At 35.8% G+C, this 23,998-nt stretch overlaps 1 protein-coding gene across 3 annotated transcripts in view; it reads left to right on the top strand.

Annotated features, from left to right (window-relative positions):
* LOC142336519 (uncharacterized) overlaps positions 1-23,998 on the top strand; it is a 97,578-nt gene that overhangs the window by 4,643 nt on the left and 68,937 nt on the right. For 2 of the 3 annotated variants that reach the window (XM_075385424.1, XM_075385423.1), the window contains exon 1: positions 19,188-19,815. The exons of the other annotated variant lie outside the window; for it this stretch is intronic. The gene's annotated coding sequence lies outside the window, so the exon portion shown is untranslated. Of the gene's footprint in view, positions 1-19,187; positions 19,816-23,998 lie in introns of those variants that run through there. 3 annotated transcript variants of the gene reach the window in all.

The following is a 23,998-nucleotide window of genomic DNA, read 5'->3' on the forward strand; positions in this document are numbered from 1 at the left end:
CCAGTGGCATTTGCGAGCAGAGCATTGACGCCAGCAGAATGTCGCTACTCAACAACAAATAGAAACGCATTAGCGGTCATCCGAGCAATCAAATGGTTCAAACTTTGGGAATTCAGTTTGTGCTCAGAACATATCATGCATCGCTACAGTGGCTATGTAGACGAAATGATGACGGGATGATAAGTAGGATGTTTTAATGACTGCAAGGGTTTGAATTCCAGGTAGAATATAGACCACAAAACAAGCAGGGGAATAAAAATGGCCTGTCAAGAAAAGCAAGCATCCAACACGAGTTAACTGAAGCAGAGAGACTGGACTTGTTTTTGAGCTGCCCCATTGGAAGATTCTCTTGGAAGAATTAACTTTGTTACAGTTGAGGAAACCAACTAACCAACTAACTTACTAACCAATTTCTTGAAGACTTTAAAATTTTCGGTTGTCTCAAAGAAACGATATTTGCCTACGTCTGATCTTGCAATGGGCAAATGCCAAGAAACCTCAAAATAAAATCCGTTGAGAGACTTGAAAATCAAGAAGAGAGACACCATTGTCTATGTCGAAGACACAGTAGAGATACGGGGCCTCTGGGACCACATGGAACTTTCTGATGGTTTGCTGTACAGGAAATGGCATGGGGAAGGAAGCAAGGTAATGCCAAAAACAACTTGTATTATTGCAGGGACCCAGAACGACAGTTTTGTAGCACTTTCACGATTCGGAACTCAGTGAAGGCCATTTTGCTATTCACAAGACCGTGGGCAGGGCATTACAGAGGTTCTGGTAGCCAAATATGAGAATAGGCGCAGTACCGCTGGAAAAAAAGGATAGCTCCTCTTCAGAAGATCAGCGTTGGAAAACGATTCAGCAAAGATATGCTGGGACCTGTTACATGAGCAAAGACTTAATCGTATTGACAGACTATTTTATCAATTACGTGGTTTGCGTTCCCCTGGAAAAGACTACTGCAGAAAACGTTGCTAGAGCAATCCTGCAAAACTGGGCTTTGACATCTGACACTTGACCCAGGAGCAGACTTCTGCAGTGAAAAACTACTAGAACTTTGCAGATTTTTTTCAATAGAGAAAACAAGAACATCTTCATACAACCCGTAAAGAAAATGGTATGGTCGAACGTCACAACCGAGCGATTTTAGATGTCAATTCAAAATATTGCGCTAACATACCAAGCTGCTGGGATCAATCTCCTTATCTCAACTTTGTGTATAATACAGTATACAAAACAACAACACAGACTCAAATGTCAATTTTGTGAAGACAAAAATGCAAATACCTGTTCGACTTGCTACTTCCGAAAGCACCTGGATACGAAATTCCCAATTAAGAAAATACAAGGTGGCTCATCGGGCAACTCAGGGAAACATATAAAGATGCCAGAGGGACACTTGGCCACAGGCAAGAAAGATAGGAAGATATTTATGGCGAAGAATTGAAGCAAAGAGATGGAGTCTGGCTTTCTTCACCCATAGAACAAAATCTAATAAATATTTCCTTCCACGGGACGGACACAAGAACATCATTGAAAAGACATCAGAGGTCAATTACGGAATTTTAAAGGATGAAAATGCAAAGAACTGGCATACCGTCCACTAAAATCCATTGAAGCCGGTGAAAGACGAAGAAAAGCGATATTCCCATTACGAAAAAACGCAGAACCAACGGAAAACGGACAACAACAGAGAAATGACAAACGATGATAACATCCAAACCTTTACACCAGAAGGTTTGTCGGGACGACGAAAGAAGCATACTCCGTACAGATGTATTGACTAAGGAAAAGATTTATTCTACGACCTATTCGTTAAGCGCCCGAGCATTGCAAAAAGTTCCATCAAAAACAACATTCAAGTGGATCGAAACAGTGGAGGACAAGACACACCCGAAGCGTCTTCACATGTACCAATAGAAATCCAAACACCGTTTCTGACGCCAACCAAATAGCTGACTTCAACACCCCTTCCTGAGAGACCCCACAAGCCCTGAGTGATGTTGAGAAATCTCAAGAAGAGAAGTCAAGACCCCCAAGTGCGACGAGAGAAATGTGTAAACCAAAAACTTTTGCGAAATTTTTGGGACCAAAAACAGACAATGAAGCCTTCTCCCTTGCAAAACAAGAGAGAGGCGAGCGGTCAATTATCCGCAACGAGTCGGAATTGACCACGCAAAATAAAAAAGACTTTTAAACGAAAAAAGAAACATCATGTTAATAGGAACAAAGTATTGAAACTTGAGTAAGTTTCACAACAACTTATCGCATAGGACCAAGTTTCTCAAAAACTTAACGCCTAGAATTTCTAGGACCAAAAATAGACAATGACGCCTTCTCCCTTGCAAAACAAGAGAGAGGCGAGAGGTCAAGTATCCGCATAGAGTCGGAATAGACCACGAATAAAAAAAAAACTTTTTAACGAAAAAAAGAAACATAATGTTAAGGGGAAAAAGTATTGAAATTTGAGTAAGTTTCTCAAGAACTTATCGCATAGGTTTAGGGATCATGTAAATTTTGATAATCTCTATAAAGAAACTGATATTCTTGTTAACGATAGAAGGATTTTGTGTATAAAAAATTTTCTGCATATATTAAATTATTTTGCTAACTTGAAAGTTCTTGAAACTAAATTTAGACCTCAAAAATTATTGATCTTTAATTATCTTGCTTCGTTCTATCATAATCAAATTGTCTGTCTCTGAGAAATGCCATCACATGAGGGTTTGAATAAAAAAATTGATGAAAGCCTCATAAAATGGGCAGACAGGGTTATTAAAAATATTATCATAAGCATTCAGAAAAGACGGACCAAGAATTGGATCGTCTGGCCCATTGGACATTCACTAACGGGCTAAGAGAAGAAAACCTAAAGAGTGAACTCTGCAAGGTGTTTCTCGTGGGGTTTGTTGTCATGGATCGCCTGGCCATTGACCTGGGCAACAGTAACGTAACAGAATCTCAGCCAGAAACAAGGCGTGACGATGATGGTGATAATTAGAGTACTACCGCTACAATAGGAGGAGCGAAACATCAGAGATGCCAGCACACAAGCAGATATGGAGGTGTTAGCATTTAGCCCAAATTTTTACTTCCGCTTAGTTCAGCTGGTCCTTTCTGGTAATCAAAAAAGGTACTGGTCTTTAGAGCATCCGATCAAGGGAGAGAAAGGACAGGAGTTCATCATCGGGGATCAGCAATCCCAGTCGAGAGTTCGGGTGACCTCCAGCCGATGCGGGCACGAAGGACATTACAGGCAGTTCTGTGCAAAAAAGCATTCTGTATAGATAGTCGTACAAAAAATTTAAGGGAAAACTTACAGAACTGGTATTTAATAGGCTACGATAATGAAGGAGACCAAGGACTCGACAGAACTTCATAACAATTCTACTTGTAATTGTATTGTACTTTCACTTTATCAATGCAATGCTTTTAATTGTTTACCTATAGTTTTTTCAGAAGATTAATCAAGTCCAAGTGGGCTGTATAGAAATCGGGTTTCCAAAATAAAATATCTTAGGAAAACTAAAACGAAATAGGATTTTTTTTAGCAGAAGTACTAACAATGTTCTATTTCTCAGACCTTTAGATTCAATTTAGGAAGAAACTAAAAAGGCTAACAAAGTTAGGAGTTCATAGGCGGTTTATTCAACAAATACTGACCTTGATAGAAAATGGCAGTTCTGATTTTCTCTAATTGATAAGACTCAGAAACATTAATGAAAATTCTCAGCTTAAAATACAGGATGCATACTAGATTACGAATGAACTTGCTTCAACCTTGTTTTTTTGCTGATTTTTCATATAAGGCTAAAATTAGAATAACGTACTTGATTATATACATTTTTATGTACTTTTGCCGTATATATATATATATATATATATATATATATATATAAATATATATATATATACATATATATATATATATATATAAACATTTATATATATATATATATATATATATATATATATATATATAAACATTTATATATATATATATATATATATATATATATATATATATATTTAAATATATAAATTTATATATATATATATATAATTTGTTTTTGTTTAGTGTTTCAGAACATCTCTGGAATTAATTTTGTGCAAAAAACACTGGGGTAAATAATTATATTAAAATTTCATCTAAAAATGGAATGAAAGAATATTGGCATGCAATTGGAATTCGTTTAACAATAAACTGATTTTGTTTTCTTTGACAAATTTTGCCAAAAAAAAAACAACTCACAAAAATAGTAACAAATTTTTTGTACTGTTTTTCCTGCATTTATAGGGATGCTATTATCTGGAGCAGTAAACTTTTACATGATGTTCAACTTTTGGATTATAATATTTGCAACTGCTGTATGATTTCAAACAACTCTGAGTGAAAAATCTAGCGCTCAATCTGTACCACAGACTCCAAAATCTTCAACAGACCCTTTGACAGTTAAAACAAATGACATTGTGACACCTTTTCCCAGACATATTAACGAGGAGCTTCAAAAAAATCTTCAGTTTACAGCAGTCCTTCAAGAAATACAGAACGAGACATGGTTCAGCTCAATTGTTCTGCAACAACCAGGAATTGAGCCTACTAATACACCACTACTTTGATGATTTAGTCTCTTCCATTAAGACAGAGTATGGCAGAGCAGAAAAGAGAAAAAAGCAAATAATCGACGAGGTGAAGATCTTTACTAACCAGACAGATCTTAACTAACCAGTCAGGGACCACCTCCCTTCTTGTTTGTGATAGGAATAAACAGAAGATGGAACTCGTGGAAGGGAGACTACACAAGTTTGAATCACATACAGGTCACCTTAACGACGAGGGAAACGAATCTGTCCATGTTCTGGCAAGCAGCAGCCTGAAGCTACACAAAGACACTTAAAGATTGTTAATTTACCCGTAGGACAGTTTTCTGAGACTGCAATAATACTTGAACAATATGCAACAAACGATAGAAAGCATACAACAAGCTTGTGATCACCGCAGAGTGGAAGTTTTTATGTTTGTTTCTGAGCCCAGAGTGCAATCAACAACGTAACTCGGACATTGAATGCATTACAGAGCAAGCTACAAATATATAACACAGCAGAAGACACGTTTGGCTACCAGTCTGGGGGTTTTAGCAAATGGAAAACTACTTGCAGCACTGATACTTTGTTTGGAATTACAAAAAAGGATCTCAAAATTGAAATTTAGTGGAAAACAGTTAACAATTTGCCCAAAAGATTCCTGTCTATATCACAGTTTAGCACTAGTCACATGTGCATCTCAACGACGACGACGGACTGATTAATGTGACGATTTCGGTGTACAATGGAGAGCCCATTCTCGACGCCTACAAAGCAATCGCAGTAACCCAACTCATCAATAACTCTACAACGGCAGCAACCATGAAATTAGACCGGAACTATTTAATTGTGTCAAGACGAGAAGGCGGTTACGCCGAGATAAATAAAGAAGACTATCTACCATGCCCTGGTACGCCACAGTTAAAGTTTTGCACGAACCTTGTGGCGTTCGTGAGCGCACAAGATCACTTATGTTTAACGGCCCTACTTTACGAATTTGAGTTGGCGGCATTGAAAACATGTGTACGAGAAGTGACTGAATGGCCAATTTTGACAACTGCCGTCTGCTTGGGTAAATCTATCACTTTTTTATATGCGTCAGATGAGCAGCAATTCCTCTGCAAAATAACGTACTTAGATGGATAGAAATTCTCTCCCGTGGTGAAAAATATGCTTGGTGGACCCTCCATGCAACGAAAAAGTGCTTAATCAAACTGATGCATTGGTGATCTTACCTGATCTTGTAGAATGCGTATAGCCGACTGCAACAATAACCACTATAAGCACTCCGGAGATACTCGTCGAAGTTTTTACTATCCCGAGTGTCCCAAGTTTTTCAGCGGACAATGACGTTATATAACGAGCGTCAGACACTGAAGTTACATAGTTTAAATCAGAGCTCCAAGATCCAGTTTCAGCGCTGGACGTAACACTTCAACTGATTAAAGAAAAGATTGGCAAATACAGACAAAGTACAAAACACACAGCAGCAAAAAACTTCGTTTCCAGCCCTCCTGGCCGAACACAGTAGCAGAATTGGCCGGCCTATTCGCTTATGTCTTATGGATTTTGGGACTCATACTTGCGGCTATTTGGCTAGCAAGGAAGGTTTGTGTGGATAACACACAATGAACATCCAGGAACCAGTTGTCAACTGATCAAATCAGAGATATTGGAAGTAGAACTAACATGGAAGAAAGTTTAACCTAGAAGGAAAAATGCGAATCGAAGACACACAAGTTGACTTAAACTATCGTACCGCTAATTATGGTTCCCTTATTATTCAGGAGATTTGTTTAGTCCGAATGGGTGGGACGCAGGAACGGAAATTTGAACATAAGCGTTTTCGGAAACGATCTAATTAATGGTGACCCTGAATTATTCCCCAGCAATTAAGCAAATTCTAATTTTGAAATGGTACAACGATAGTATTAGCGAAGAAATTTAAACTGATGAGAACGATTGAATGAGTAAACATTGAAAATGATAAAGATATATAATTTGAAATGAAAAAACATAAGAACTTCCGATTTTTTGTAAAGCTCTCAATATGATAGAAAGGGTTTTTTTGATGACATAGGAGTTAAAACGGGTGTTTTCTGTGGTAACCGAAACTTGAACTTTAGCGTTTTCGGAGAAGAACTAAATTAATGCTGACCTTGAATTATTCCCCAACAAAGAAACAAATTCTAAATTTAAAACCGTACAAAGATAATAAGGGCGAAGAAATTTAATCCGATAAGAACAATTTAATGAGAAAACATGTATTCTGATAAAATTTCTATGTTAGATCTACCACCGAATTTTCACACACTTATTGTAGGATTAAAAACCCAATTTAAGGACCTAGAGTATCATATTTATGAAAGAATTTCCGAAAATTAGGAAGTGTTAATTAAATCCAGTTTTCTTTTGAATTAAAAACTTACAAACGTACAGAATTTGTAACCTCACATTGCATGTTTATATATTTGAACCGAATCTTTATTTCAAGCTTAAAATAACTGGATATATACTAGTTTAGTTACTCTATAAAAATCGCGATCAACCAAAAGACAATTAGGTTAGGTTAGGAAACAAAAACGGAGAACAACATTAAGGCCGGTGACAACATCAGGACGATTGATTTCTGAGAGTATCAATTGGCCAAGTTCTTTCCAGGAGACCACATAGTGAAGCTACTCTGAGGGTAGGCCTGCCTACTTGTAAAAGACTTGGCAAGTTCAGTCAACCCATGTACTACAGAATGGTGAACCAAGTAGACCACTAAAACAGTCTGTAGTAAGCTGAATTACCTAGTGATTATTGTCTTAACGTTCCATCGACTTTTTTAATACTCGTCTGGTTGGGTTGTGGAGTGAACACCGACAAGGTCTTCACTCAATCTAATATCTTGCATAAGTATATTGGTTGATCGATTATTTAGTTAACCGAAGTGGGAACCCGGTATAATCCTCAGTCTTAGAGTCAACACTTCATTCCTGTTGCCGAGAACGTTTCTTTGCAACTAACATATCACATAACATAGACAAGCAATGTGTTGTGAATATCAATTTTGATAAAGATTGATTAATTGTGACATCAATGAAAGACTTTTATATATGTTTACAAGATGGAACCTGTAGTTTGAAAAACGCAAGTAGTCACTGCATCATATGTCATTTTAGATTTTGATTGCTGAACTTGGAATTTTTTGCCAGGAAATCAACATAGATTTTAAGTCAGCAATGGGTGAGCTCGCAGTAATAATAAAATTCAAACTACGAAATAAATATAACAGTGCTTTTAAAATAAACAAGTGTCTAAGAAAACTTGCGTCTTTAAAAAATAGTATTTTCGCAACATTTTTTCTCACAAAATGGAAAAGCTGTTTGATCTAATAAAAAAATAAACTCGTTGAGTTGTGCTTGATGTGATTTTATTGTTATCTCTTCAGCATTAATAATTATATACTTTCCTCACACTTGGACATTCCTCACAACGAGTTCGTTCTTTCTAATGAAAACAATCTCTTGATAGAACATTTTTACAATATTTTTTTAAAAAATAAAAAGGAGCAGCATAGAAAAAAATGAGATTTGACCCATTTAAAAAATCAATGTATATATATATATATATATATATATATATATATATATATATATACAAGAATACAAGAACGTGGGCCATAATTTGAAAGATTTCGTTAGTAAATAGCACGCGCTCTGTATCTATGGGCATCATAACGTACTTCTAAGGGGGGGGGGGGAGGTACCAGCAGAAAAGACTCCATTTTCAAGCAAGATTTTGAATGGTTTATATTTTGTGCAAGAATCTTACAAGACTTCATTGCAACATAACTTTTGGTTTCAATTATTCTCAAAAAATTACTGAAAAGAATGATCTGAATAACTCTTTTATTTTACATAACAATTTGAGTTGTAAATGTTATATGCCCATTTTTGTTGAAACCAGGATGGAAAAATAGTAAAATCAAGCATCGCAATCATAAATTAATTTGACATAGTTTTATTGTTTCAACTTCTTTAGATTGAAATGGGTTTGCAAAATAGAGAAATCTCGAACAAATTACCTTCGATAGGGTAAGGTAAAGTTGAAATATGAATGCTTAATCATTGAATGTGAGTTCGGGGGGGGGGAGGCGAGATAGGGATTGATTGAAAAGATTAAAAGAGTTATTTCCTTTTAATCTTCAAATCTCTTCTTGCCAAAGCGGAATAAAGTTGAGTGTCTCTTTTCGACAACAGATCGAACGATAACTTCTAAAAACCAAAATCCCATCAAAACACCCACGCTTTACAGCTCAGCTGGTAATTTTGAGGGTTGACACACTTTACTCTTCTTTTCTGTTCACTTACTCCGACTCCTTCTTCATTGGGGTTGCATTGGGTAACAGAGTCTTGCCACTAAAATTTTATCAACTCCTATTTCGAATTTAGACAACTTTGACCCCCGCTAAGAAATTGTTGACTAGATTTTAATCGTGTATAATGCCATGTCTCAACATAGCCCAAATAACTCAGGTAAGTTTTTGTCATTTCGTGAATATTTTGACAAAATCTTTGAACAAATCACTGTCAGCGAAAACGAGAAACGAACAACGAACAAATATGACTAAAAGCAACCAGGGTGAGGTGGTCGAAATATGATTTGACAATTATTGTCGGGGCGTCAAACCAATTTTTTGCGGGCAACAAAATTCCACACAGTTTACAATTCCGCCACTTCAACCCGAACAACTAAAATACAATCTGTCAAAAATCATAGTTAATTTCGTAATTTTGAGGTCTTGTGGCCCTTTTGTTTCCAACATGGGCTATATTTTTATACATTTTCAAAATACGTCAGTGTTGTTCAAGGGAAGAATCACGCAACAGGTAACAAATGTGTACAATTGAGCATTGAGTTCTTAAAACTCATCAGTCAGATTAACACATTAACTACTCGAGTTTGTTTAGTAATTACTTGAGACCCCATAGATTTTATTGATCTTTTGAGGCAATTGTTTAGACCATGTTCTAAGCTATGTTCTAAGCATTTCCCCAGAACGTAGTCTTAACTTATTAATGTGTTTGTTTACTTCATTGAAAGCAGATCTAAATATGCTATATCGTGACTCATATAAGCAATGAACATTAATAGAGAACTGGCAATTTTTGTTCATACTTTATCAAACTGTAAAAATCAGATCATATATTGTAAGGTATCGTAAACTAAGGCAAAAAGAAGCTAATATCAATAGTTCTGCAGATGAACCAATAATAATTACAAAAAACGACATTGCGAATTGTTTCATTGCTAAATTGGATTGATCAAAATTGCTTGAGAAGCAGTCTAATTTCAGCCAGTCTGTTGGAAATCAAAAACATTGGGTTATATCAAAATGAATTTTAAAGTAAAAAAATAGAAATTTTCTTTTATTTGAACAACAAAAATTTGTGATATGAATGGTATCATCAATCAAATCGGTGTTAAAAGTCCAACCAGAATGTCAAATTGAGATTCGTATTTGCTGCAATTTTCAATTAAGCAAATAAATCGTCAACAAACAGACTGAGTCTAATTTCAAATTTTTCATGGAGCCGAAAAACCTTTTGTGATTAAACATTAAGGACCACAGAACTAAAACAGAATTTCCTAATTAACTCAATCCAAAGGAACCAAATGGACTGGCACCCAAGGAAAACACACAAGACGAATATGTAAGTGACTCGCTGACAAATGCCTTAGAAGCTCTATGCATTAAATTTTTTTCGAACTGAGAGAAAACAATTAATTATGCAAGCAAATAATGATTTTTCCTATATAGTTTTAACCCATTCTGGAATTGGGTTTTGTACGTTCCATTTGTGCAACTATACTGTCTTTTTGAACGCTACAACAAATATTTGCTTAAAATGAGCAACAATTAGTCGTAACAGATTTGCCCGACGAAGCTCATTTTTAGATCATTATACATTTTGCATTCCCAGTTCATCGTTTTTTAGAGAATACACTAAATAATCTATCTAAAATGGTCGGATTTAATTTTTGGAGTTCTGTAAATTGACATGCGTTGTCTATGGTTGTTTGTAAGAGGGCATAATGCACACACGCCTTTGAGTTAAGTGCTTCGAATTTAATTCCATAGTACTCCAAAAATCTTGGCATAGTCCTCAGAGTCACTCTTCTGCAAGAATCGCAGGCAATTTTTCTCCTCCGACGTAACTGAGACTTGCATAAACATAACCATAGTGTCTGCAAGCAAGGCAACATTTTTTTCTCGATTTTTCATTAACCTTCCTAACAGATTACTCCGCATATCGCGTCCAGTTAGTCGAAAATCATTAGGTTTACCGTGCCTCATACAGAAGTCGTGCGTTAAATTCGTCTCAATCTGGCTGGTTTGTTGGGTGAGTAAAGCCATAGTGTGCTATCAAGCGACGTGTGTTATTTTTTTCGCCATGTTCAATTTGTTCTGCGTTACCATTTATAGAGTCGTCCAAAAACTTTTGTGTAAATTTCTTTGAATCTTGAATTTAACTGAAACTTTTTCAATAACTTATGCGATTGTTTTTCTGTAGTTTCCGACGATTTGGAGAAATCCTGTTTCGTAGAGACCAGTATTGTGTTGGTGACACAATTCTTGCAGAATTTGAATCGATTTGCTTTCAATGTCTTAAAGATTTCTTTGGTTTTCGATCGTTGACTAATTCATTATTTTAATTTAAAAATTTGGTCACTTTGTCTAGTATTATCTTGTATTTCTGTTGAAGTAGTTTTTTACTTTCTGAGCAAAAACAATTTACATTATTCAGACTGCTCTTAGGTTGTACATCCAAAATAAACAGTCATTCTTGTCTGTAGTTGTAGAAAAACTAAAACGATGAAAATGGATTGGGAGCTTGCTGGGGAGCACTCCAGTCAACGCCCAAATCTACAAACACTTCTTTGCGAAAAGTAGCTGCGTACCAGAACCCTGTCTTTCGCTCCGTACCGGAACGCTCCTTTTCTTCAATCCAATGTTATTGATCCAGGCCTAAGAGCGCAGCGAATTCATTGCCAGGCAGAACTGGCAGACAAATACCTGATGGATGAGAAAATTGCTCTGCCATATCCGTATTTTAAGAGGGAAAATGATGTAATTCTATCGTTTTTTTTATGATAAAACTTTTCCTGCCACAGTGCTGTAGCCTTACCGTTATGTTGATAGGTCTGGATTGGTTGAAATAATGCCATAGCTAATGGTTACTGTCACTCTACTGGTTACTTTGAAAAAAATGCATTGTTATTACAAATAGATACCATTGTAGTAACTGGCAGAAAAGTGTTTGACCCGTCGTTGTGTAAGAGGCCAGATTTTTCAAATTCCACTAGTTCTGGTGATTGGAGGTCCCGCTTGTATTGTATTTGTTGATTTTCAAATTAATTGAATTCGCGTGTTCATCAAGAAGGAGAGTAATATGATTCGCAATACATCACTGGACCCGGCAGGTGTGTTTTGATCTGCTACACGATGAATTTTGCCACGACAAATCTAAAGATATGTCGTGCAAAATGTGGCGAAACTCATTAACTCGTTCGCTTTCAAAAACTTTACACAAAGACAGAGGAAGTGATTTAACATTAGAATGGCAGTCGATCAAGCTAAATGGCTTGTTCCGACTCCTATTTGTTTATTCCCATTCAATCTTAAAGAAAACATTTTCTTTGTTGGATAGGGTTCTGACTAAAATCAACACAAACTTGATTCATTGCTTAGGGGGTATTTTGTCGACTGAAAATTTTAAGTCGTTAGAAGGAACAAATGAGTAGCGTTTGAAAGTTGTTACGGCAGAATTGATAAGGTTGGAAAAGTCCACAAAAATGTTTGGGTTCCTACTGATGGGAGTTTTACAGATTTGTAACTGTACGATAAGATTTTCGACTGTAGGCCGTTTGTTTCCGATCTTATGTTTAACAGCAGCCTCATAGAAGTTTCCGTCGCAATTGAAATAGCGGATTAATGTATTTTCATTTTTCCCGACATGAGTCCGTGGAAAGACATCATCTTCTTGTCTGACACCATTGAAGTTTGATGCTTCAATGAGTTTGAGTTTCTGAAGCAATTGCTATCAATTCAGTTGAAAAGTTTGGTTTCCATTTTTAGAAGGGAATGTATCTATCGATTGGTGATTTGAAAATAGGCGTGATCGTTATCCAATCCGTTTGTTCCTCTGACAGGCTCCGAGGAAATTTATTTCGTTTGCATCAGTCATCACGGCATAAAATGCGAGTGGATTCGGAGTGCTTGATTCATAGTTTTTGCCACCTGATTTCTACTGGTACCTGTCCTCAAGGCATCGTTTGAATGCGGAATTATTATTACTATTGCCAAGGTACTGGCGACGGAAAAATCTGTACCTGGATTGCCACTGTTACCTGTCGCGAGACGTCACAGGAATGTGGAGCCAGCTTACTTGTCCCCGAGGTATTGCTGCATGAAACACCGGTCACTAGGATTCTAGTGCACCTGTCCACAAGGCATTGTTTGCCAGCATAGTCTCGAAATATCTCAAAACACAAAACCCTGAAAACTAACGCACGAAAGTCTTGACATGAGCTCATTAAAGTCTGGTGAACGCAAGAAAGTCTGAACATGAGACGGTCTGGACATACTCGTTTCCATCTGTCACCCCAAACTGCAATTTCTTCACTGAATAACTCATAACAGCATTACATGGTCAACTTCAAATATTTGTTTTGTAATCAAAAGTTACGAAAAATCTTCAGAATCAGGATGTCAAATGTTTTTTTGTTTTATTTTTCCTGCTTACTTATTTCAAAATGAGCGGTATAACTAAGCAAATAGATAATTTTTTTCAATTAGTATTGGCTGGTGCCTAATTTATACTTCGACTCCGTCCTGGAATCTTCTGGCTGGTTTTTTCTAATGCCTTCCTTTCATTCTCAATATGCCTTTTTCGCTTTTTAATGGTCTTTTAATGGCCCCAGTCTATATAAATCAATGTCAATGAGAAAGCAATATTTGTTCAAGTAGTGGTCCGAAATTATTTTCTCTGAAAAAATTGAGTGAATGGTTTGTGAGATTACGGACAGTGGTTTAATTGATATTAATGAAATACATTTAGGCGATTTTTTGTTTGAAAGATACTTTCCGATCACTGAGATAAGTTGTTTAAATGGACCCAACTTCACTATCAGATGCCGTGACCAATTGAGAAACAACTGGCGTGAACAAAATGTAAAAACAAGTGACGTACGTCATTACTTACAACCCTTAACAAGCGACCCGCCTTAAGGTTCCAAATTAAACCTCCCCCTCCCCCTCCGACTCCCCCCTCCCCCCTCCCCATCCGCGGGCACATACCACCCTTCGTTTTGCAAACTGTTACTATTCCTCCTTCCGTTCGTTCCGCTTTCGTATCCTGCCACCACAACCACTATTATAATAATACTAGCAGACGATTGTCGAGTTAACCGACAACCGAAAATGAGAATTTAATTGAACCTAAAACCTCCACCCCACACGAATTGGTAATGTCGAACAATCAGTTTTGACGATCAATCACAATTAAGCTATCGGTTAGATTTGTCATTTTGGATCTCTTTTCTATAATCCCCCCACCCCCCCCCCCCATATAATACTCCAAATTTGCACTTAGGACTAATAGGCCTACGCAGTTCATAGAAATTCTGATTGGTCAATAATTTGCTCGCTTAAATTCGGTTCAAAATTTTCTCCATTTTTGCAATAGGCGAGGCGATTGACAAGATGCGTCATTTTTTCCATCGTCGGTTAACCCCCCCTCGGCCAATATTCCTAGAGGCCTACTAACAGCCCCTGTATACTTGGCAGTGTGTTATAATATAAGCAGTGGGTCGTTATTTGTTATTCTGTGACGCATGCGGGGTCCGTTACGGAATGCTTTCAACATAACAATGTCTGTTGAATGAAAAATGTTGGTAGTTTAGATTGACATATACCACCTACATTACCATAGATTGTGCTTTCCAGTTCTACTCAAACACAGACTATTACACTTGGCAGAAAAATGAAATAAAGCTCACTTAGACGAAAAAAGAGCTCTCTATTCTTCCCTGAATATCTTCATAAATAACAAAATGGTTGTTATTCCTGTACTACAACTATCGATTTTGACGCTACGACGATTTATTGTTTTTTTTTCGCGTTCGAAAAAGTGAGCGGCTTCCAGATTAAAATTAGTGGGTAGGACGGAAAGTTGTCGGGGATATTTTGCCTAATGGAAAAAAGTTTCATCTCTGATATCACACCAATATTAGCGTATTTGCTAGTACTATCCTTTTAAGGAACTTTTTTTAAAAAAATACATATAATATCTCTATGCTGTCGTTACAAGACTGAGGTGCGTTATCAAAGCCAGCTCTGATCAGTTCGACAAAGATCACCACCCCCCCCCCCTCTCCGCCAGCTGTGCGCGACTCTAAAGTTACCCGTGAATATACTATTAGGATACTTAAGAAACTATGCTATAATTGTGCATTACAAAAACGTTTTGATTACAAACCACAGAAATTACTTTTTAAGCCTTTCGTAATTTCACAAATATTACCTATATTTTTTAAACAAAAATGAAATACCGTTAGCAACTTTCTTTGCAAAATTAATGCTTAGTCTTAACGTCGTTGCTTGAAAACTTATTATCGGAACCTTCAAGTTTTTATTGCAAATTTTAACAAATAGTAAATCTTATATCTGGTTTGACTGGTTAAATTTAATCCACGGGTCATAAATTAAATTTAATTGTTCAAAAAATATCAAACTGCATAGTTTTGCAACCAAGATTTCGGTTTGGGAAGCCGACTTTCAAATGAACTTATTAGCCCAAAAAGAGAGCGGTTGCCTCCACTACCCAATGCACGCTCCATTGCGCGTGGTGGTAACGGTAACATTTTAACGTACCAACAATTTTCCCGGCTGCCTTTTCTATTTTCTTCCCTTTCAGTTAAGGGACTGCCGCACGTACTAACATTTATAATGGAACCAATTCTTTCTCCTTTTTCTACTTGTCTCAATTTTCATGGAAATCCTTGTATGGCCTTATATGAACACAAGTTACCATATAGCTAGGTAACTTGGTAGCTTCTAGTACCGATAAGTCAAACAAATTCGAACCAACCAACAGCTCTACTACCTCAAATTTCACGCGGAAATTTTGCCCAAAAGCTCAACTGAAATTGCACGCTAGTACATTCACGAATACTTTTGTAGTAACTCTATCTTTGCGGCGTCACATTTATAACTTGCAACCAAATTTTTTCCACTGTTTCAAATACCCCCCCTTTATTTTTTCATCCTCGTGCTTCTTTTTGTTTGATAGAATAAAATTCACTCGGCCGAGTTGCTTTTACTTTGAACCCAAGAAGAGCCGTTTTTCAACTTTTGCCCAATTCTGTTGTAGTAATTACAATGCCCTATTTTGTACCCCCTAAAATGTGGAACTGAAATGATTATCTGTCATTTTTAAATTAACCGCAAAGAAAAAGTTAATATTTGTTCTTACCGACATCGAGTCTCTTAATCCTACTTTATGTTAAAATTTTCCTCTCAATTATATTGTGAAAAAACTACAGTTCACCTGTACAATTTAAAATAGAATGTGGTGTTTATGAATAGCAAGATGTCAGGTATGTGGAACCGTTTTTTCTCAGTTTTAACGTTTTTCTCAGTCAGGTTTGACTTTTTATTTTTAAAAATCGTGAATCATGTTTGATTAAATTTGTCATGTCACTCAATTTCGTCAGTAAAATATGAGCCAAATTCAATACTTTATAGAATTTTGCACGTACGAAGGAAAGAATGAGCGATACAACGGCAGACACACGAATGAGCAGCTTTGACATGCCCATTAAAAGAAGTTCACGCATTTCATTCTCTTTTTTTTTAACACCCATTCCATTTTTTAACATTAATTTATATCTGATTCGAGGACAAATGTTAATCTGGTATTCAGCAAAAATGAGTAGGACGGAAAGTTGTCGGAGATAATTTGCCTAATGGAAAAAATTTGAATCAATGATATCACACCAATATTAGCGTATTTGCTAGTACTATCCTTGCAGGGAACTTTTCTAAAAAAATACTTATAATATCTCTGTGCTGTCGTTACAAGACTGAGGTGCGTTATCAAAGCCAGTTCTGATCAGTTCGACAGAGATCACCACCGCCCCTCTTCGCCAGCTGTGCGCGACTCAAAATTACCCGTGAATATACTATTAGGATACTTAAGAAACTATGCTATAATTGTGCATTACAAAAACGTTTTGATTACAAGCCACAGAAATTACTTTTTAAGCCTTTCGTAATTTCACAAATATTACCTATATTTTTTAAACAAAAATGAAATACCGTTAGCAACTTTCTGCTGTGCAAATTTAATGCTTAGTCTTGTCGTCGTTGCTTGAAAACTCAATATTGGAACCTTCAAGTTTCTATTGCAAATTTTAACAAATAGTAAATCTTATATCTGTTTTAACTGGTTAAATTTAATCCAAGGGTCATAAATTAAATTTAATTGTTCAAAAAATATCAAACTGCATAGTTTTGCAACCAAGATTTCGGTTTGGGAAGCCGACTTTCAAATGAATTTATTAGCCCAAAAAGAGAGCTGTTGCCTCCACTACCCAATGCACGCTCCATTGCGCGTGGTGGTAACGGTAACATTTTAACGTACCAACAATTTTCCCGGCGCCTTTTCTATTTTCTTCTCTTTCAGTTAAAGGACTGCCGCACGTACTAACATTTATAATGGAACCAATTCTTTCTCCTTTTTCTACTTGTCTCAATTTTCATGGAAATCATTGTATGGCCTTATATGAACACAAGTTACCATATAGCTAGGTAACTTGGTAGGTTCTAGTACCGATAAGTCAAACAAATTCCAGCCAAGCAACGAACCAACCAACAGCTCTACTACCTCAAATTTCACGCGGAAATTTTGCCCAAAAGCTCAACTGAAATTGCACGCTAGTACATTCACGAATACTTTTGTAGTAACTCTATCTTTGCGGCGTCACATTTATAACTTGCAACCAAATTTTTTCCACTGTTTCAAATACCACCCCTTTATTTTTTCATCCTCGTGCTTCTTTTTGTTTGATAGAATAAAATTCACTCCGCCGAGTTGCTTTTACTTTGAACCCAAGAAGAGCCGTTTTTCAACTTTTGCCCAATTCTGTTGTAGTAATTACAATGCCCTATTTTGTACCCCCTAAAATGTGGAACTGAAATGATTATCTGTCATTTTTAAATTAACCGCAAAGAAAAAGTTAATATTTGTTCTTACCGACATCGAGTCTCTTAATCCTACTTTATGTTAAAATTTTCCTCTCAATTATATTGTGAAAAAACTACAGTTCACTTGTACAATTTAAAATAGAATGTGGTGTTTATGAATAGCAAGATGTCAGGTATGTGGAACCGTTTTTTCTCAGTTTTGACGTTTTTCTCAGTCAGGTTTGACTTTTTATTTTTAAAAATCGTGAATCATGTTTGATTAAATTTGTCATGTCACTCAATTTCGTCAGTAAAATATGAGCCAAATTCAATACTTTATAGAATTTTGCACGTACGAAGGAAAGAATGAGCGATACAACGGCAGACACACGAATGAGCAGCTTTGACATGCCCATTAAAAGAAGTTCACGCATTTCATTCTCTATTTTTTTAACACCCATTCCATTTTTTAACATTAATTTATATCTGATTCGAGGACAAATGTTAATCTGGTATTTAGCAAAAATGAGTAGGACGGAAAGTTGTCGGAGATAATTTGCCTAATGGAAAAAATTTTCATCAATGATATCACACCAATATTAGCGTATTTGCTAGTACTATCCTTGCAGGGAACTTTTCTTAAAAAAATACGTATAAAATCTCTGTGCTGTCGTTACAAGACTGAGGTGCGTTATCAAAGCCAGCTCTGATCAGTTCGACAAAGATCACCACCGCCCCTCTCCGCCAGCTGTGCGCGACTCTAAAGTTACCCGTGAATATACTATTAGGATACTTAAAAAACTATGCTATAATTGTGCATTACAAAAACGTTTTGATTACAAGCCACAGAAATTACTTTTTAAGCCTTTCGTAATTTCACAAATATTACCTATATTTTTTAAACAAAAATGAAATACCGTTAGCAACTTTCTGCTGTGCAAATTTAATGCTTAGTCTTGTCGTCGTTGCTTGAAAACTCAATATTGGAACCTTCAAGTTTCTATTGCAAATTTTAACAAATAGTAAATCTTATATCTGTTTTAACTGGTTAAATTTAATCCAAGGGTCATAAATTAAATTTAATTGTTCAAAAAATATCAAACTGCATAGTTTTGCAACCAAGATTTCGGTTTGGGAAGCCGACTTTCAAATGAACTTATTAGCCCAAAAAGAGAGCTGTTGCCTCCACTACCCAATGCACGCTCCATTGCGCGTGGTGGTAACGGTAACATTTTAACGTACCAACAATTTTCCCGGCTGCCTTTTCTATTTTCTTCCCTTTCAGTTAAAGGACTGCCGCACGTACTAACATTTATAATGGAACCAATTCTTTCTCCTTTTTCTACTTGTCTCAATTTTCATGGAAATCATTGTATGGCCTTATATGAACACAAGTTATCATATAGCTAGGTAACTTGGTAGGTTCTAGTACCGATAAGTCAAACAAATTCCAGCCAACCAACGAACCAACCAACAGCTCTACTACCTCAAATTTCACGCGGAAATTTTGCCCAAAAGCTGAACTGAAATTGCACGCTAGTACATTCACGAATACTTTTGTAGTAACTCTATCTTTGCGGCGTCACATTTATAACTTGCAACCAAATTTTTTCCACTGTTTCAAATACCCCCCCCCCCCCCTTTATTTTTTCATCCTCGTGCTTCTTTTTGTTTGATAGAATAAATTTCACTCCGCCGAGTTGCTTTTACTTTGAACCCAAGAAGAGCCGTTTTTCAGATTTTGCCCAATTCTGTTGTAGTAATTACAATGCCCTATTTTGTACCCCCTAAAATGTGGAACTGAAATGATTATCTGTCATTTTTAAATTAACCGCAAAGAAAAAGTTAACATTTGTCCTTACCGAAATCGAGTCTCTTAATCTAATCCTACTTTATGTTAAAATTTTCCTCTCAATTATATTGTAAAAAAACTACAGTTCACGTGTACAATTTAAAATAGAATGTGGTGTTTATGAATAGCAAGATGTCAGGTATGTGGAACCGTTTTTTTCTCAGTAAGATGGTTTGACTTTTTATTTTTTTAAAAATCGTGAATCATGTTTGATTAAATTTGTCATGTCACTCAATTTCGTCAGTAAAATATGAGCCAAATTCAATACTTTATAGAATTTTGCACGTACGAAGGAAAGAATGAGCGATACAACGGCAGACACACGACTGAGCAGTTTTGACATGCCCATTAAAAGAAGTTCACGCATTTCATTCTCTATTTTTTTAACAGCCATTCCATTTTTTAACAATAAATTATATCTGATTCGAGGACAAATGTTAATCTGGTATTTAGCAAAAATGAGTCTGCTCGAAAGTTTTTAATAACTATTTCGCCAAAAATGTCCATAGCAAAATTAGAAAAGCAAACACCAGTAACCGAATAATTTAGAAGCTGTACAGTTCGATTTGAATTTTCATAAACGAAATAAAAAAGTTTTCCTTTGTCGGCAAATTTTTATCAAGCTGCAGAGGACAGATAGTTTTTTGGCAATCCACACTTGTTTGCCAGATCATCAGACCTGGAGCTATAATTGACAATCCCAAACCACTGACCCTATTTTTGTCCACCCATTGAAACGTATCTTGATGCCGCTAGGATTTAGTTAAAAAATTTCTTCCTGCAGCATATTTTAGTCTAATTACCGAATTAAAAGTTTACAATAGATTTTACAATAAATTAAACATTTTGAAACTAAATGCAATACTGGTAATGTTCGCAAGAATAATTTTCATATTAATTTTCTCAAAAACAATTAATTTCAATAATTTCTCATAGAAAATCTATTTTTCTGGTTACAAGTTTACATTTTGAAGGTTTTTTTCCGGTATATAACTTTGTAATAGAAGAAGTTGACTACTGAAAACACATTGGCGAAGATAAAGCTAGAAAATATTACGAGAAAACAGCTGCTTGCTTGGCACGCTTTAGCATTGACTTGAATTCGATTGGTAAAATCAAAAACGGGTTACACAGCACTTCTAGTTTCTCTTGAGGAAAACGTTTCTCCTTCCGTTAGACAAGCTACCAGTAAAATATGCCATGACTTGGAAAAAAAGAAGCCCTGATGCTTGAATTACAATCTGAAGCGCAATATTTAGAGCAACAAAATATACCTCTTTAAATTGTAACTGAAGATGTTACTTGCTTTATAAAATGGTGTCAGGTTTTCCAATTGAACATCACAACTTGGTTATCGGCCATAAATTGGTTCATATCAACGACGCGAAGAGCATACCTCCTATTATAGCAAATTTGATATATTTCCATTTCATGGTTAGGATCTGACGATGAGAAAAAACTGCTGCGACACTTTAAAATCCGCTGAACTGAAAATCGTTTCCATGGATGAAACTTTAAATGGGGCAGATAAAGAGTTGTATGATTATGTTTAGGATTAAATTTTCACAGTTAACTCTAACAACTTGAAACCACAAAATTTTTTGAAAAAGGACAATGATGAACTCCAGCTCCATTATATTCTAAGTAAAAAATATTTTAATGACTTAGCAGCTGAGATTTTGAGACTTTCTCGAAAAATCCGTTTCGAAAAAACATTTTATATAACAAAAAACACACTATTATTTCAACTGCCTTATCAAACAGAGCCAAAAAAAGAGCGTTTGTCAGAAGTTCGATTTAAAAATGTTTTTTAGTGATCAATTGGAAAAAATGTTGGACGAGGACAAAAAGTTTTGGACGTCAAAAAAAGGTGACAAAGAACTCATCTAACAGAAATTTCACTACGAGTCAACGAAAACGAATCAGTTCGCAGGCACCGATCTAAATAAAGAAAACTTAAAATTTTACAAAAACTTTACAATAAATTTAAAATTCTTGAGTGAATGAAATTAAATGTAGATCTGGTAATGTTGACAAGAACAATTTGCGTGATAGTTTGCTCAAAAACAATTAAATTCAATAAATTCCTGTAGAAAATCTATTTTTCTGGCTTTAAGTTTACATACTGAAAGTTTTTTCCTTTATATCAATTTGTAATAGAAGAAGTTGACTGCTGAAATTACGAGGGGCAAAACTAAAGCTTGAAAATTGTGCTAGAAAACAGCTGCTTGCTTGGCACGCATTAGCATTGAACTGAATTCGATCCGTAAACTCAAAAGTGGACTACATAGCGTTTCTAATGTCTCTTGAGGAAGACGTTTCTCCTTCCGTAAGGCCAAATAAAATAAGGCTTGACTTGGAAAAAGAGAACACCTAGTTATTTGAATTACAATCTGAAGTGCACTATCTGAAGCAAAATACAAAAAAGATTGCCTCTTGAAAATGTATCTAAAGATGTTACTTGTTTATGTATCGGCTGTTAGGTTTTTTGATTGATCATCACGACTTGGTTAACGGCCATAAGTTGGCGCAAATGAACGACGCCAGGGGCCTACCTCCTAATATAGCAAAATTGGTATATTTCAATCTCATCGCTAGAATTTGACGATGAAAAAACCGCTCTAAAGTTTTCAAATTCCGCAGAACCAAAACACATTTAAAAAGGGCAGATAAAGAGCTGTTTGATTATGTTAAGGATCAAGTTAACTGTAACAACCCAAAACCACAAATTTCTTGAAAACAGTCAATGACCAACTCGAGCTCCTTGCTATTCTAAGTAAAAAATACGTTGATTTATTAGCAGGTGAGACTCCAAAATTGAGAATTTCTGGAAAAATCCTTTTCAAAAAAAAATTTGTCCAACACGAAACACACGAACCACAAGCCCAAGAAGAGGCTACTATTACTTCAACTGCCATTCCAAACAACCTACAAAATGGCCTTTGTCAGAAGTTCTACTCAAAAAGATTTTTTAATGATCAATTGAAAGGAAATATGGACGATGGAGAAGAAAAATTTGAAAAGGGTGATGAAAATCTCACCTAACAGAAATTTTGTTACAACTCAGTGAAATCGAATCAGTTCGCCGAAGCAATGCAGGGCCTAAGTGAAGAAAACTTGCTGAACCAAAATTTATTTGCATTCTCTCATGAGTAGAACTAATCATTAGTCGGGCTTAAAAGGAGAGTTTTATGGGTATCTAGAAGTCTGGAAACAATTTGATTTTTCATATACCATCAATAGAAATCTACCGTGGGTTGGCTCAAATCAACAACCCGGGGACCTACCTCCTAATATGAAAATGTCGATGAGTTTTGATCTCATGACTAGGATTTGGCAAGGCAAAAACTGCTGAAAACATTTATTATCCGCTGAACCGAAAACCGGTTTTTATGAAGGAACCTTCAGTTAAGGCAGATAAAGAGTTGTATGATTATGTTTTGGATCAGGGTATCAAAATTAATTCTACTACATCAACATCAAAAATTTATATGAAAACAAACATTGACCAACTGCAGCTTCATTCTATTCTAAGTGAACAATACGTTGATGAATTAGCAGTTGAGAAAAATAGAGTTGAGAATAGTGAAAAACAAAAACAAGAGTTTCCTGAACAATCCATTCCGAAAAAACATTTTATCTAACATGGAACATACAAAACCACTAGCCCAAAAAATTGCTATTACTTCAGCTGCCATACCAAAGAGACCCAACAAAGGCAATGGTCTTAATCTGCGGTGACTTTAAGTTTGGCTTATCCAAGAACAAAGCTTTGACAAAAACCATGCAATATTTTTCAGAGCCTTCATTACGTATCGAAGCCGTGTAATGGAAACTTCTTCCACTTGTATTAATTATGTATTCTAAAGCCTCGAATACACAGCTCTAACCATAAAAACTAACATCTCCGTTAGTTATCTACTTCAAATAGACTCCAAAATGCTCTCCAAAAACACTGATGAGGACTTCTATAGCAGAAGTCAAAAATATTTTGAGAAATGAATCATATTTTCAGAGAAATGTCTTGTCTAGATTGAAGTATGGAAAAAATCTTTGCATATAGCGACTCGAATAAACAAATTTAGTTCAAGATATCTAAAGTAACAGAAACACTGGACAACGTTGTTCCGAACACTGGAGTGCGGAATGTGAGAACAAATTATATTGACCAAGATGAAAAACTTGAAAGTGAAATATAGGGCTAGAGCAATATATCTGATTTCATCAAATTCTTCAATACAAACGAACTATGCAAAGTTGGGACAAACTTAGGAAAACTGTGTTTTTCCTCGAAAAATGTTCTATTAGCCTATTTTAAGCTT

The sequence above is a fragment of the Convolutriloba macropyga genome, chromosome 3, assembly GCF_964194025.1.
Source record: "Convolutriloba macropyga chromosome 3, txConMacr16.3, whole genome shotgun sequence".
NCBI classification, from domain to species: domain Eukaryota; kingdom Metazoa; phylum Xenacoelomorpha; order Acoela; family Convolutidae; genus Convolutriloba; species Convolutriloba macropyga.